This window comes from Protopterus annectens, chromosome 2.part0 (assembly GCF_019279795.1).
Source record: "Protopterus annectens isolate FY-2018-M chromosome 2.part0, PAN1.0, whole genome shotgun sequence".
Classification (NCBI taxonomy): domain Eukaryota; kingdom Metazoa; phylum Chordata; order Ceratodontiformes; family Protopteridae; genus Protopterus; species Protopterus annectens.
The window spans coordinates 1,115,130,313-1,115,144,602 of record NC_056728.1 but is presented as its reverse complement, the minus strand read 5'-3'; positions in this window follow the sequence as shown (position 1 = coordinate 1,115,144,602).

The window sequence follows — 14,290 nt, the reverse complement described above, 5'->3', positions numbered from 1 at the left end:
TTGGAGGGGGTCAAGGAGTACCAGCTAACCAGGAACATTTCCGCAAAGTGAACAAAGTTGCCGGCCCAAGAACCGTGACTCCATTGTCAGGAAGCACTGAAGGAGTGCGTTTTGTGAATGCCAATGGTGTACAACATGCGAACAAGAAACAAGGGGATTATAGCAACGTTATTTCCAAAGCTGACAAGGATTTCAATTTCAATAAATGGACAGCTAATACTTTTTCCTTTAAACAAGGTACTGTGCCAGTTTCTAACTGTGTTAACAACAATATAGAGCAAATGCTCAAAGACTTTAGTAATAAACTGTATGCATACAAAGCAACTCAGATGGAAATTGAATATCTGTCTGAGTGCATAGGGTTAAAAGAGTCCCTAAAGGCTTGCGTATCAATAAATTTCCGAACAACGCTGGGGCAGGTTCTGAATTATTTAAAGAACTTTCAGTGTTGTTTAATAAAACAGGTTTAGACATGCTCGAGTTAATGGTCAAAGACTACGAGGGCAAAGCATCCATACTATTAGAAGAAGCAAATGCCTTAATAATTCTATTGTGAGTGATTTATGTTTCAATGGTATCAAAAAAGACTATGAGAATGCATTTAAAGAGGTTGATAATCACTGTGTCAGAATTATGAATAGAAAAATCAAAAAACTACAGCGTGATTTACAGGATTATAATAAAGGGCTAGCATACAGTGTTTATTTTAAAAATAAGTGGTCTTGTGACCAGACAAATGACTTTAATAATAAGAACAATGGGCAGGAAGAGATTTTGGAAGATGAGTTTTTAGTCCAGGGCCCACAAAGGAGTGAAAGGTTGGCACAAAAATCCAACCAACAACAAAACCAGTTGGAGCAGGGTTTTCATTATGGCCAGGGCAGGCAGGGGAACAGGCAATATACGCCACACACCAAGAAGTGGAACAGACCAAGGAGATAGAATGTACTAACAATGAAAACCCTGAACCGAACAACACAGATGGTTTAGTTTATAACACTGTGAAGAAAGGCAACTTTTCTATTTATAATTTCACTGACATTGTTTTGAACGACTTGCACTTTGAATTGTTTACTAAAGGATTACATTTTGTGCCAACAAAATCCATTAATATTCCTAAAACTATATTGGATCTAAAATTGTTTACATGACGATTAAATATGAATATTAATTTCAAAGGGAAAGAGAAGTGTAATAGTAGATTCCAACGAGCAAGTACATGGAACCCACCCCTACACCCTGCTTTAAAAACATTCGAAGAAATGGTTGAAGTTGAGGTTAGGAGTATTCAAGCAAATAATGGAAGTGATAGTACCAATAATTTACCAGATGAATTTTTTAACTTGATCAAACAACTTAATAATGATGGCATTAGAGTAATGAAAATGGACAAGGGGGGTTGGTTCTCATGAATCAGCATGACTATGAAGCCTCTCTCTATTCTTCACTACATGGCATTGAGCAATATAGTTGTGTGTCAATTAATGAACGTAATGTTGCCTGTGCTAAGATTAGATACATGCTAGAAGATCATTTATATCAAGGTGCAATTAATGAGCAACTGTTTAATTATTTGTTAGTACAGAAGCCATTAACTCCCATTATTTTTGGGATTCCTAAAGTCCACAAAGGATTGTACCCCCTGCAGTTTAGACCAATAGTAGCTGGGGCTAAGGGTATCACAGAACCACTAGGAAAATTTGTGGATATTACATTAAAAAATTTTGTGGCATCTCTTCAATCTCTTTGTAAGGACTCATGGGAGTTCCTTAGGAGTATTAGGAAAGAGTTTTCTGCTGAGACACATTATTTAGTGACAATCGACGTTATTGAATTGTTTCCACGTATACCACATGAAATAGGATTAGCATGGTTCAATGACATGTTGGCTAGTTATTCAGGTTTGAATGCTAACATTATAGGGCTTGTAGTTGAATTTATGGAAACAATTCTTATCAACAATTTCATCTTTTTCAATGGTGAATTGTTTCGACAAAAAAGCAGGGTGGCAATGGGCACCCCCTGTGCCTCAGCATACGCCAACATTGTGTTGGCGTATTGGGAATTGAAGCACATATTTAACAGTGATTGGACTAGATGCTTAGTACACTATCAACGCTACCTGGATGACATTTGTATCCTATGGAAGGGAAGTTTAGAGGAAATGGAACAATTTATTTGTTACATTAATTCCAGCACAGAATTTCTCAAATTTACAAGCAACATTAGTAAAGATAATTTACACTACTTAGATGTCAATCTATATAAGAACTTAGAGCAGGGGTGTTTTCAATCTAGTATATATAGAAAGAAAAGTTATTCCAACATGTTCCTCCATTTTGACAGTTGTCATCCACTGTTTCAAAAGAGAGGGATTATTAAGGGACAACTCATTAGAGCCTCTAGAATGTGTAGCGAAGAGAACATCTTTAGAGATGAGGTTGCCTTTTTGAAAGTATTATTCATGGAAAGAGGCTACCCCACACAATTGTTCGACTCAGTAGTGCCAGAAGTTATGACCAATAGGATGGACAAGTACTTCCCTTTATTAGGCGAGGAACGTAGACATGATGCAGGGGTAGTAGAGAACAAAAACAAAGAACAGAGCAGTGCATTTATACACACAAACAGCAGGGAAAGTGCAGTGGTAGAAAATATTGTTGAAAAGTACTGGCCAATTTTAACCATGAATGATGAACTCAAACAAGTTCTTGGATGTAAACCACAGTTCATCAGGAGAAGGAACATGAATTTAAAAGATTTATTTGAGATAAATTTGGTAACTAATGGGCATAATGGTCAATCCTTGTTAGGTACATTTAAGTGCAAGTCTTGCAATCAGTGTCCTTATATTATTAACACCAAAGGTTTTTACTTGAAACCAAGAAAGAGGTATATTAGATCACCAGGCTACTTTAATTGCAAAACAAAGGGAGTGATTTACCTTGGGTTTTGCCAACATTGCCTTAGTTTTTATGTTGGCAAAACTGAAAGGACACTGGCCAAAAGAATTTACGAGCATCTTTATGAAGTCAGCAAACAAAAGGAATCAAATGCATTTTTTAAGCACTCCTTGGTTTGCAAACATATGGGCCATAGGTTTATAGTATTGGAGCAGGTCAAGTGCAACCCAAGAGGAGGGGATTGGGAAACATCCCTTGAATATAAAGAACTACTTTGGCAGGTAAAATTAGATGCCGCAAGACCCCCTGGCCTTAATGATGCCATAAGTTTAAGTAGTATACCTAAACTTAGAAGGGCAAAGTTATAATAGTTAAAACATATATACACCTTATGAATTCCAGCCCGTTTAAAGTTTTACAAAAACTTTAAAGTCATTTAACTTTTAGTTTTTATATAATAATAGTGGTTGTACAAGACAAACAATTTTAGTAAAATAAAAACCCGCTAGGTTGCTGTGACCAAAATAGGAATGAGAAGTTGCAATATGTATAAACATTATATGGTCTATTGTATGGTACTAATTTGCAGTAAGAATATGTATATTAATACAGTTGACATAACCTCCGTTTTTAAATTATGTTTTTATTGAATGTCTTTCATGAAAAGTGTTTAACATTTATTCAAAAAGAGCAGATTTTGCAAAGAAAGAGTTAAAAATGTTTTTAATTGATTGATTGAATGATTGATTAAATTATGGTTTTACAAGGTTTTGTATAAAAGGACTCACTCCAACACTTAACAACTTGTCTTGATAAAGCCCGGGAGAGCCTGGGTTTAAGGTCCATAACTACCACACACATCCCCTACAGACATACACCTAAACAAAATAAATAATACATATACATATACTTAAAAAACCCTACACCTAACACTACTCTAACTCTTACATACATTACCTATCCATGCACTTACTTTAACCCAAATCCTAACACTAAAGTCCTATCTATCGCACACCTACCTTATGAAGCTACACCGCAGACGGGCCAACCAAAACAAATCTGCACTTCGAAATTCACAGTTTTGAACATTCAGGGTTTACGTACTTCGCACAATATGGTTTGACGTCTTTGTATTCGCCTAAAGGGATTTTTGATCGCGTAATAGGAACCCAATACATTAGGGGATATTCCCATAGACTGCAATTATTGAATGAAACATATATTCGGGGAATGTGTCTATGATAACTGACATTACTGCTGTATTATCCATTTCATCCTGTACAAACAAGAAGGAATGAGTCCTACAGCTGTTTTTTCAAGCACATCAGAAAGGGAGTTGCTTTATTGTTTTGCTATTTGTTGTAATTTTGCAACCGGAGAAAGGGAGTCTATCACCTTGAATGTGTATTAGACAAGCATGTGCTGTATGTTCATGTGCATCGTGAACTGTAATACATCAGCAGTCAAAATACTCAAGTGACAAATGACAACACAGATCTGAAGACGTTTCAGTAGTTCAAGTCTCCATTAATAAATGGACAGCATCTATTACATGACTATAAAGGGCATTCTCACAAGAAATTACAGTGAACACTGCCATAAAAGCATTTAAAAAACACAAACAGACAAGAAAGTGTCCTAACACAGGCTCAATCACACTTTAAGGTGATCTTGCATTATGCCATACAGTAAAAATGTTAAGTAAGTCCTCAAGACCTATAAAGCTCTACAGTGTGAAGGAAATAATTGCAGTTATACATAAATGTTTGGATGAAGACATGCAATACAGAGCATTATTATTTGAAAATTCAGTAATTCCTGTGAACAATCAATGACATACTTAACATCTACATCTTACCAGACTTAAACAAATGTCAGAAAGTTGAGTGTCAACCTTTGAAGCCACAGAAGTATGCATACTGTGTTTGGCATGGTGAACACACTTGAAGGGCTTACAGAACTCACCTATTGTAATGGGTACAGCTCCCCTATGTTGTAGGGTAATACCTTAAAACTGTTGCCATCTAGCTGTGCCATAAATGCTATCTTTGCTTAAGCCACTGATGTCTGACACAGTTATCTGCCAGACAGATCTTACCTGATTCTAACCCCTGCCTATCATACAACACTCTCTACAGAACTGTGTATTGGCTGTCTCTGCCACAAGACATAGCAATGGATATTGTCTCAAATAAATGAAATTAATGTGTAAAGTACAAAAGGTCATTTGATGATAATTTGTATGATATTAATTTGACAGAATGACGACAAAGAGGTAACTATGTTAATATCCACACAGCTGTGAGCAGCGTAAAATGAATGTTTCTTGGCTAAGGAAGCTGCTTCTGTTCTTTGTACACACACTGTCCCAGGACTGAATCACACTCTGTGTAAGCATGCTATACAAGTCATTACTGAATACATGTGCCACATGAGCACTCACACCATGACATTCACACAACAGCTGTTTCACTGCTAGGAGATTACAAAATTAGTTTATATTTCTTTATCCAAAGTAAAAATTAAGAATAATAACTTAATGCATAGATGTTTGTGTACTATCATTACATTCGTATAATGTTGCCTTTTGCTGGAAGTCAATAGCAAGCTATGTAATTCCACCCACTAACAACATGTGTATTAATCACATGCACCACAGTGGAAGTCTTAATACAGCTGTGACACTTCAAATACAGCTGTGACAGTTCACCTATGTGTAGCCATTACCTCATATGATTGCGTTGCAACAATTTACATGAGATAAAAGGGATGGGGGAGGTTTCTCCCATGATAATTCCACATATCATAACACTTGTGGATGCTATTCATGCATAACGGCATTAAGACATGCAGTGCTTATAGTCAGCCAATGTGAGTTTTGAATAGCTGACTATTACGATGACAAAAGCTGCATGATATTGGAAAGAATAAATGTGCCACAGTGCCATTGATGTGACAACTGTGAGATACTTTGATCTTTGAAGAAGTTGTGACATCATTTTATTGCTGCAAGGTAGATATGCAGCTGACACTTCTTTAAAATACTGTTGGTATATGTATGTTTTTCGCACAATATTGCCTGTTGTGAGGTATACCCAGACACACAAGATGTGCAATACAGTCATCACTGTGATGAGGGAATGGCAATCAGGTGCAATGAGTCAATAATCACAGACTCGACATGCCTTACTAAGACACAAGCATACAAAACATAGTCTCATGACCTCATGCCACCGGAAAAACCTCATGAGAAAGACAAATGTCATCCCCTGACAGCATCATTATCAAAGAAGCCATTTCTGTGCCAAACAAGAGTAGAAAACATTGTAATATGAATCCACATCCATACATGTATCCATCAGATAACTGGCTGACAACATTGTTACCTACCCGCGCATTCACAGACATAGTGACACAAGTGCGTGTAAGGATTAATGGCTGGAGTTGAACAGACTACCACAAGGTACTGAATCACACTTGTCACATGTGATATTCTTTTCCAAGTGTGACTGTGCTCATTTGAATGGATGACATCATCATTCTTTCTTACACTGATGATCTTTTAAACTTTTCTGAAGGTAGTTGAAGTGTACAGTAACAATACACAGGTACACAGATTACAAAGCCTTCTCTACACAGCATGACAAGCATCCATGGACAACAGTTCATTATTTCTGGATTCAAACCTACTCCCTCTGCACTTCAACAGCCAGTGCCACAGTGTAACTCATACTCCCACTTTAATGTGGTTCTTTTTTAACAGCATGCTGTAAGCATTGTGGTTCAATGTTTATTGTCTACAGGTAATACAAATGTATAGGGTAATCCTCTGCAAGGCAAAATGCATTGCCTAATTGGAAGTTTATTTATAGGGTGTTTTCAGGGACACAATTATACATGATAGTACACACACTGACAATATTTATTCAGTGCTGGGTTTGAACCCCCTACCTATCTATTTACACAATATATACAGCACAAAATTAGCCACAAGAATCACAGGAGAACTGTGAGCTGTAAGAGCACAGTGTGCAATTTTGACATGCTGACCTCACCAGTGAGATTGACAGAAGATGCTTTTAGTAAAAGTGGGAAAAGAGTACGTGGCCGTCCTCTCACGTTAAAATCTTCTGCTGAGTGGAAGTTGATACAGCACAATAATTCAGAAAGTTGAATGTGGCTGACATTGAAGGCACACATACAAGTCCCCACTGTAAACATTGTACCTCCAACCTAACTAATTATGCAGTCTAAAACCCACAGTATTAGCTGTAAGTACCACAGAACAAGTCGGACTCTTAATGGGGGAAAGTACACTTTTGATAGGATGACCTCATTACTGTGTTGCTGATAAGATGTTTTAGTTAAAACTGGAATAAACTGCAGAGGGAGCTGTGTATAAAGTTAAAGTTTTCTCCTGAGTGGAATTGGATGCAGCGGGTCTATACTGAATAATCAAAAATGTAACTAACCGAATGGTATTTTCATTGAAAATACCGTTCAGTGAATTTGCTCTTGTGGGGAGCTGCATCCCCACACACCCCCTGTTAATTATATATACCAACTCCGAGATCACACTACAGTGCAGAAAGGACACATTTTCTGATCTTCACTGTACTGTGAGATCACTATTAACATGTTGCTGAACAGTGTTTTCGATGTAAATACCATTTGGTGAATTCAATTTTCGATTATTTAATATAGACCCGGATGCAGCACATCTCTTGTTGAAGGCTTACTTCCATGACACTAAAAATCACAGAAACATCAAAGTTCACCAGGTTCAGATTTGAATCAGCTGCCTAACCAGTTACAGAATCTATAAATCACAGTATTAGCCACAAGCACCACAGAAGAAGTTTGAGTTTTATAGGCACAGATTGCACTTTTGACAGGATGACCTCATTACTGTGTTGCAGAGAAAGTGTTTGTGGTAAAATTGGGATAAGGAGATGGTGGAATGCTCACCTAAGTTAAATCTTTCTCCTGACTGGAAGTTGATACAGCATGTCTGTTCAGGAAGCTGTATGTACCTGATATTGCAGCAATGTACAAAAGTTCCTGCTGGATAAAATTGAACCTTCTACCTATCTAGTTATACACTCTAGAGAGCACTGTATTAGTTGCAATCACTGGCAGCAGAATTCTTTCTTTTAAGGGGAAATAGTCCACTTTTGAAAGGATGACCACATCATTGTGTTGTAAAGATGATGTTTCTGTTAAAAGTGGGATAAAGTGCGGCGACCACTGTGTGCAAATTTAAATGCATTTTCTTCAGTGGGAGTGAACATAGTGCAATTGATAACCAAAAACAAGCCCCAAATCATGGAGATAGGCACAGGAATAAAACCCACTGATATATTTATTGCGTAAGTGCTTTCGTAATAAAATATTACTTCTTCAGACACATAGCAGTAGCACAAAAGCAATCCATTTATATATAATTTGAATTAAATAATTAAATTAATTTCCCTCCAAAACATTTAAAGATACAGACTTTATTATCAAATAATGAATCTGTGCAAAATAGCAATTATTATTAAATACCCTAATAATAATTCAAACTCTACACGCATATATTAACAATTCAAATGCATCAAGTATTTAGTAGTCATATTAATATTTTATAGATAATAAAATAAAAAATAAAAATAAGAATGTTTGCATAAATTAACTACTTCTTGATGTTCCTATTTTTTTTTAAATTGGTTTAAGGAGTACTGAATCATTTAGTCCATATCCCCTGTGGGACCCTAGCCTAAAAATCCATCTTAGTTCTGCTAACTCTGTATTGTTCAATACATCACCCAACTTCTCATTAACTGTTTGCACTTGGAGTACTTGAAAAAAAAAAGTGTGTTCTGTGCCCATTGATAAAGTGTGTTTAGTTAATGCACCATATTCTTCTCCCCTTCTAGTGCAATATAAGTGGTCTCTGATTCGTTCTTTTAGCTGACGGTCCATTTTGCCAACATAGAACTTGAAGCATTTAACACAGTAGGCTAAATATTTCAGGTTCTTGGTATTACAGTTGACCCAAGTTCTAATCTCCCAAAGATGACCAGTTTCAGGGTGTCTAAAAAATCTAGACTAATCTATGTATTCACAGAAGTTACAATTAGCACAACTTTTAGTACCCATTTCCAGTTCAGTACATAAAGTGTTGTATCTCGGATAGCACAGTTGTTGTTTAAGATTTTTCTTATTTTTATATGTAAATTTAGGACGTTGCCCTACATACCTTTCAGTTTGTTCATTCACCAATAAAATGTGCCAATTCCTATTTATAATGCTCCTCACAATACCTATATCCTGTGTATAAGAAATTACTAGAGGTATTCTTGTGTCCCTTTCATCATGTCTATCCTTAATCCAAATAGGGTCTGAGAAATAGGGCTTGCCTCTTCCTTTCCTTTCTGCCTTTACCTGCTCATGTGCTATATCAATTTCCTTTTCAGTGTATCCTCTCCCTTCAAACTCTTTTTTTAAGCTCGTCAAACCGGCAAAAAAAATATCATCATGATTGATAAGCCGAGATAATCTTGATGCTTGCCCCTTTACAACATTTGAAAAAATGTGGGGTGGATGCGTACTATTTCTAAGTATGAAGGATGATAGCATTCTTTCCTGTGCATTCTCGTTGTAACCACTGTAGTGTTCTGTACCACTGTTACATCCAAAAAATCTATTTCTGTCTTACATTTCTTCATTGCAAAATGCAAGAAATTGCTACTTCTGTTAATTTCTTGCGAGATGCACAAAGAAGTGGCAGGCTTGCTTTGCCTTTATCAGAATATAGTGGTCCATGGGGTCAGATAGAGAAACAAGATCAAAAAAGGTTAAGGTAGTACAGAAAGTACAGTTTTGTACCTACCATAAATATAGATGTTTGAGTGTAAACACTGCTGCAGTCATTACACTTGGGTTATCCTGCCATCAGATGGTTCCCCAGTCGGCCTGAGTTCCAAAGTCTTGGTCTGGCGTTGGTTGCTGTCACCTCCTCCCTGACATCAGTGCAACAGGGGTATATAAGATGCAGCCAACGTCATTTTCTTCAGTTTTTCTTGCCCCAGATGTCAGGTGCCCCCAAATAGGTAGGCCATTCAAATTGCTAATAAAGCATACATAAGAAAAGCAAACAACAACTTTCAGTTACCAGCAAATACTCCCCATAGGTAGTAAAGGGTAGAAGGCATAAGTGCATACCAGCAAGTAAGAGGGGAAGGAGGGAGGGTAACCGGGACTGCAGCAGTGTCAACACTCGAACATCTACATTTATGGTAGGTACAAAACTGTACTATGTTCATCATGTTACACTGTTGCAGTCATTACACTTGGGTGGAATCCCAAAGCTGAGGTAGGGAGGCTGGTTATATAAGGCATTAGGGGTGGCTATAAGGCCCTGCAGTACAGCAGTGGTGAAACCAGCTCTGGATTTGGAGTATAAAGGCAAACGGTAATGCTTGGTGAAGGTATGCACAGAACTCCATGTTGCTGCTTCCAAAATATCCTTGGTAGGTACTCCTCTGAGGTAGGCAGTTGAAGTGGCTGTTGCCCTGGTGGAGTGAGATCTAATGGTGCTAGGTAAAGGTTTCCCATGGTGAGAATAGCAGAAATGTATGCAATGTCCTATCCATTTTGAAATAGTCTGTTTTGAAATGGCTTTGTCCTATGCTCCTGCCGCATATGCTACCAATAATTGCTCAGATTTTCTGAAAGCTTTGGTTTTGTCCAAGTAGAGGCGTAACTGACTGTGAATGTCCAAAGAATGTAGTAGTTTCTCCCCCTTGTTCTGTAGTTTTGGATAGAAAGTTGGCAAATGAATGGTTTGGTTTAGGCCACACTTGATACCACCTTTGGCATAAATGTAGGGTTAGTTCTTAAAGACACCCTGTACTGGTGGAAAATGAGGAAAGGTTCCACAGCCATTAGTGCCTGTAATTCTGAAACTCTTCATGCTGATGTTATTGCCAGTAGCAGGGCAGTTTTCCAAGAGATGCATTTTAATTCTGCTGTGTCAGCTGGCTCAAAAGGAGGTAAAGTTAATTTTTCCAAAACAAAGTTGAGGTCCCAAGTTGGGGTAGGTGCTCTATGGGGTGGTCTTATGATTTTAGCCCCTCTGAGGTACTGTTTGAGCAAAGGATTAGAAAAAAATGGTGGATCCATGTTGTAATGAGCAGAAATGGCTGAGGCGTGGATCTTGATTGATGAGAAGGAGAGTCCCTTGTCCAGCATCTCAGTTAAATATTGAAGTATCTGAGGAATGTTTGGGACAAGAGGGTCAAGGCTGTGTGCCTGGTTCCAGGCACAGAATCTCTTCCATTTATCAGAGTAGGCTTTCCTGGTGCTAGGCCTTCTGGCCTCCAGAATGACACCCATAGCAGCTTTGGAGAGAGGCATTGCTTGCTTGACTAAGGAATTTTCCATGCAGCTAGGTTTAAGGTCTTTAGCTGGCTATGAAGTATCTAATTGTTGTGCTGTGTCAGCAAATCTGGGATTTGAGACAAAATCCAGGGTGGTTCTTGTGCTAAGTTCTTTAAGATTGGGTACCAGTGCTGGCGTGGCCAGTCTGGTGCAATCAGGATCATCTTTGGCTCTTCTTACCTAGGTTTTATGAGTACCTTTGGAAGGAGAGGTAAAGGAGGGAAAACGTATACTTGTAGGTTTTTCCAGCTGAATGAGAGGGCATCCAGTTTCCATGCTTGTGGATAATAACTCCTTGTGCAGAATTTCTGTAGCTGGCAGTTCACTGGGGATGCAAACAGATCTATGTCCGGGCTCCACTATTTTTGTGTTATCATTCTGAATACTTGTGGATTTAATTCCCATTCGTGGGGATCCATGATGTTTCTGCTTAGGTCATCTGCCAGTGTGTTTTTCTTTCCTGGCAGGAATTGTGCTTGCAGATGAACTTGGTAGTTTAAGCTGGATTCAGTGTACACATCATCCACAATATCTAACACTGGCAGAATAGCAAGGGGTCTGTGTTGAGGTAACAAAAGGAAGTCTCTGAGCCTTTGCTTGGATTCTGAGAAATCCTGTCCTTCCCAAGGGAAATGCTCCCTCATGGTATGCAAGGTCTTCCCAAAGGAGTAGTCCTCAGGTGGAGAGGCTGATGGAATAGATTCCTCAGCATCCGAATCCTCATAATGGGGTAAGGAATATCCTAGGTCTGAGGATGAATTTGAAGAACTGGACACCTGATCGGAAGATTCATAATCTGCATCCTGTCTGGGCCTTTTATCAGGAGGGGGATGGGACCCCCTGATCAGGGTGATTAGGTCTTCGGCCATTTTGAGCATTTGTTTCTTAGGCATGTTTTTAATGGGGCCTTAGACATAGCAGAGGGTTTAATGGTTAACTGGGTGGGTCTGAAGACACCCTCTGAAGCTGTGGATTGCTCAGCTACTTCGGTTCCCTCAGAAGGGTTAGTTTCGGTAGGCTGAAAACATAGAGCATCCAAAGGCCCAGCCAGCTCCACGTGGGAGTCGGAGGCAGTCTGTGGTTCTGTGGATGCGGTCATCAGGGGCTGTGTAGGCGCCTCGCTGAAAACCAGATAACCGGCGACCGGCCTAGAAGAGGCCTCGTTGCCAGTTTTGGGCCTCGGATGCCTGTCCTTGTCTTTGTGCTTTTTATGTAATCCGGTCATCAGAAGTTCAGATGGCATGGTGTAATTGAATTTTCTACCAAAATAATGCCGGGCAAAATTGAACCGACGTTTAATAGTGCGCTTGTTAAACCTAGCACAAAACCGACAACCAGTGATGTCGTGGTCTGGGCCTAGGCATGGAATGCAATAGGAGTGGAAATCCTTATGAGGTATTTGCTTCCCACAAGAAATACAGTTATTAACTTTTACTGACATTGGTCTGAGGCAAGAAAACTTTCCCCAGTGGGGTACTTAGCTTTGTAGAAGACTTCGGTTCTGGATTCAGAATGAAAATCTCAGGAGTCAGCCGACCGGCACTTGCGAACTGCTTCTGCTTCGGGCACCACGTGGCCAGAAAGACTGAAGAAAATGGCATTGGCTGCATCTTATATACCCCTTTTGCACTGACGTCAGGGAGGAGGCGACAGCAACCGACGTCGGACCAAGACTTTGGAACTCAGGCCGACTGGGGAACCACCTGACGGCAGGATAACCCAAGTGTAATGACTGCAGCAGTGTAACATGATGAACATCCACTGATCTCTTTCCATTAAGTTATTGTTAGCAATGCTTAAAATGGTAGACTTGGTGCTGAACCTAAAACCAAATGGATATGAATACAGGAGGTCCCTTGAGGGTAGACATGACTGTGACTTAATGTAGACTATGAGAAGAGCTTGAGGATAGACATGACTGTATCTTAATGTAGACTATGAGAAGGCCTGGTTTATCATTCTACTTCAGAGTTGTAGCTTGGATGGAGCTAAGCCAACAAGTCGAAGGGTAAATTAATGCAAAGTCAGCTGATAGCCTAAAAAAGCTCTGAGAGACATTTAATAAAGCAGGCATCTTCTTACTTTAAATTTCTAGCTGGTAGAATGTATAACTGTTTTTCAGGCTACGACTTGCATCTGAAAGGTCCAGCCTTCTCCATTTGCATTTCAGCCGTTGCAGTGCCTCCACAGCTTGAAAAGGCATTGATCAAACCACACATTATGAGACTGAAATGGGGTGAAGCTTACACATAGTGTAAGCAAGATGCTGAATACAAGACAAGGTCTGGTTGTAGACTTTTGTCTGTGACTCTGGGTAGTACAGAACATGCTTTTGTACCAACAAATATTTTCTCAGGTCACTTGATGGATAGCCTAAATGGAGACATTTGTAGATTAAAATGATCAGATCATGGTCAAACCATAAGACAGATTCACATACCCAATCTGAGGTGATCAGTCTTGGCTAAAACCTGAAGTATAGTGCATGTTTGCTAACATTGGTCATAGAGTTTCTTGAAAGTCCTTTCTTTATGCTTTTTTGGGGGGGTTGATTTCAGTGTTGAGGTCAACACTTCCTTCAGTGATGTGTATAATGAAATCAGAAAAGCTAACTAGTTTGGCTGACCCGGTGCCACACTGACAAGAGTATATTTAAATTTTTGCAGATGTGTTTTTAATTTAACTAAAGGAAAGTAAATAAAGAGGTATTTGACAAATTCTCTTAAGCCAAGAACATATGCAACAGACCTATTAATCCCAGTCAATGTCTGTGCCTTGTTAAATTAAAGTTTAAACTTGCTAACAAAACCTTCATTGCATTATATAATCCAGAAAGCTGAAGTACCTGTTCAGATATCAGGAGAACATGCCAAAGATATTAACAAACCTGGACACTGAAAAAAATCAGCTCCTTCCTAACAGCAAATTTAAAACTAATCCCATCTTGTGGCTTATTGGTATAG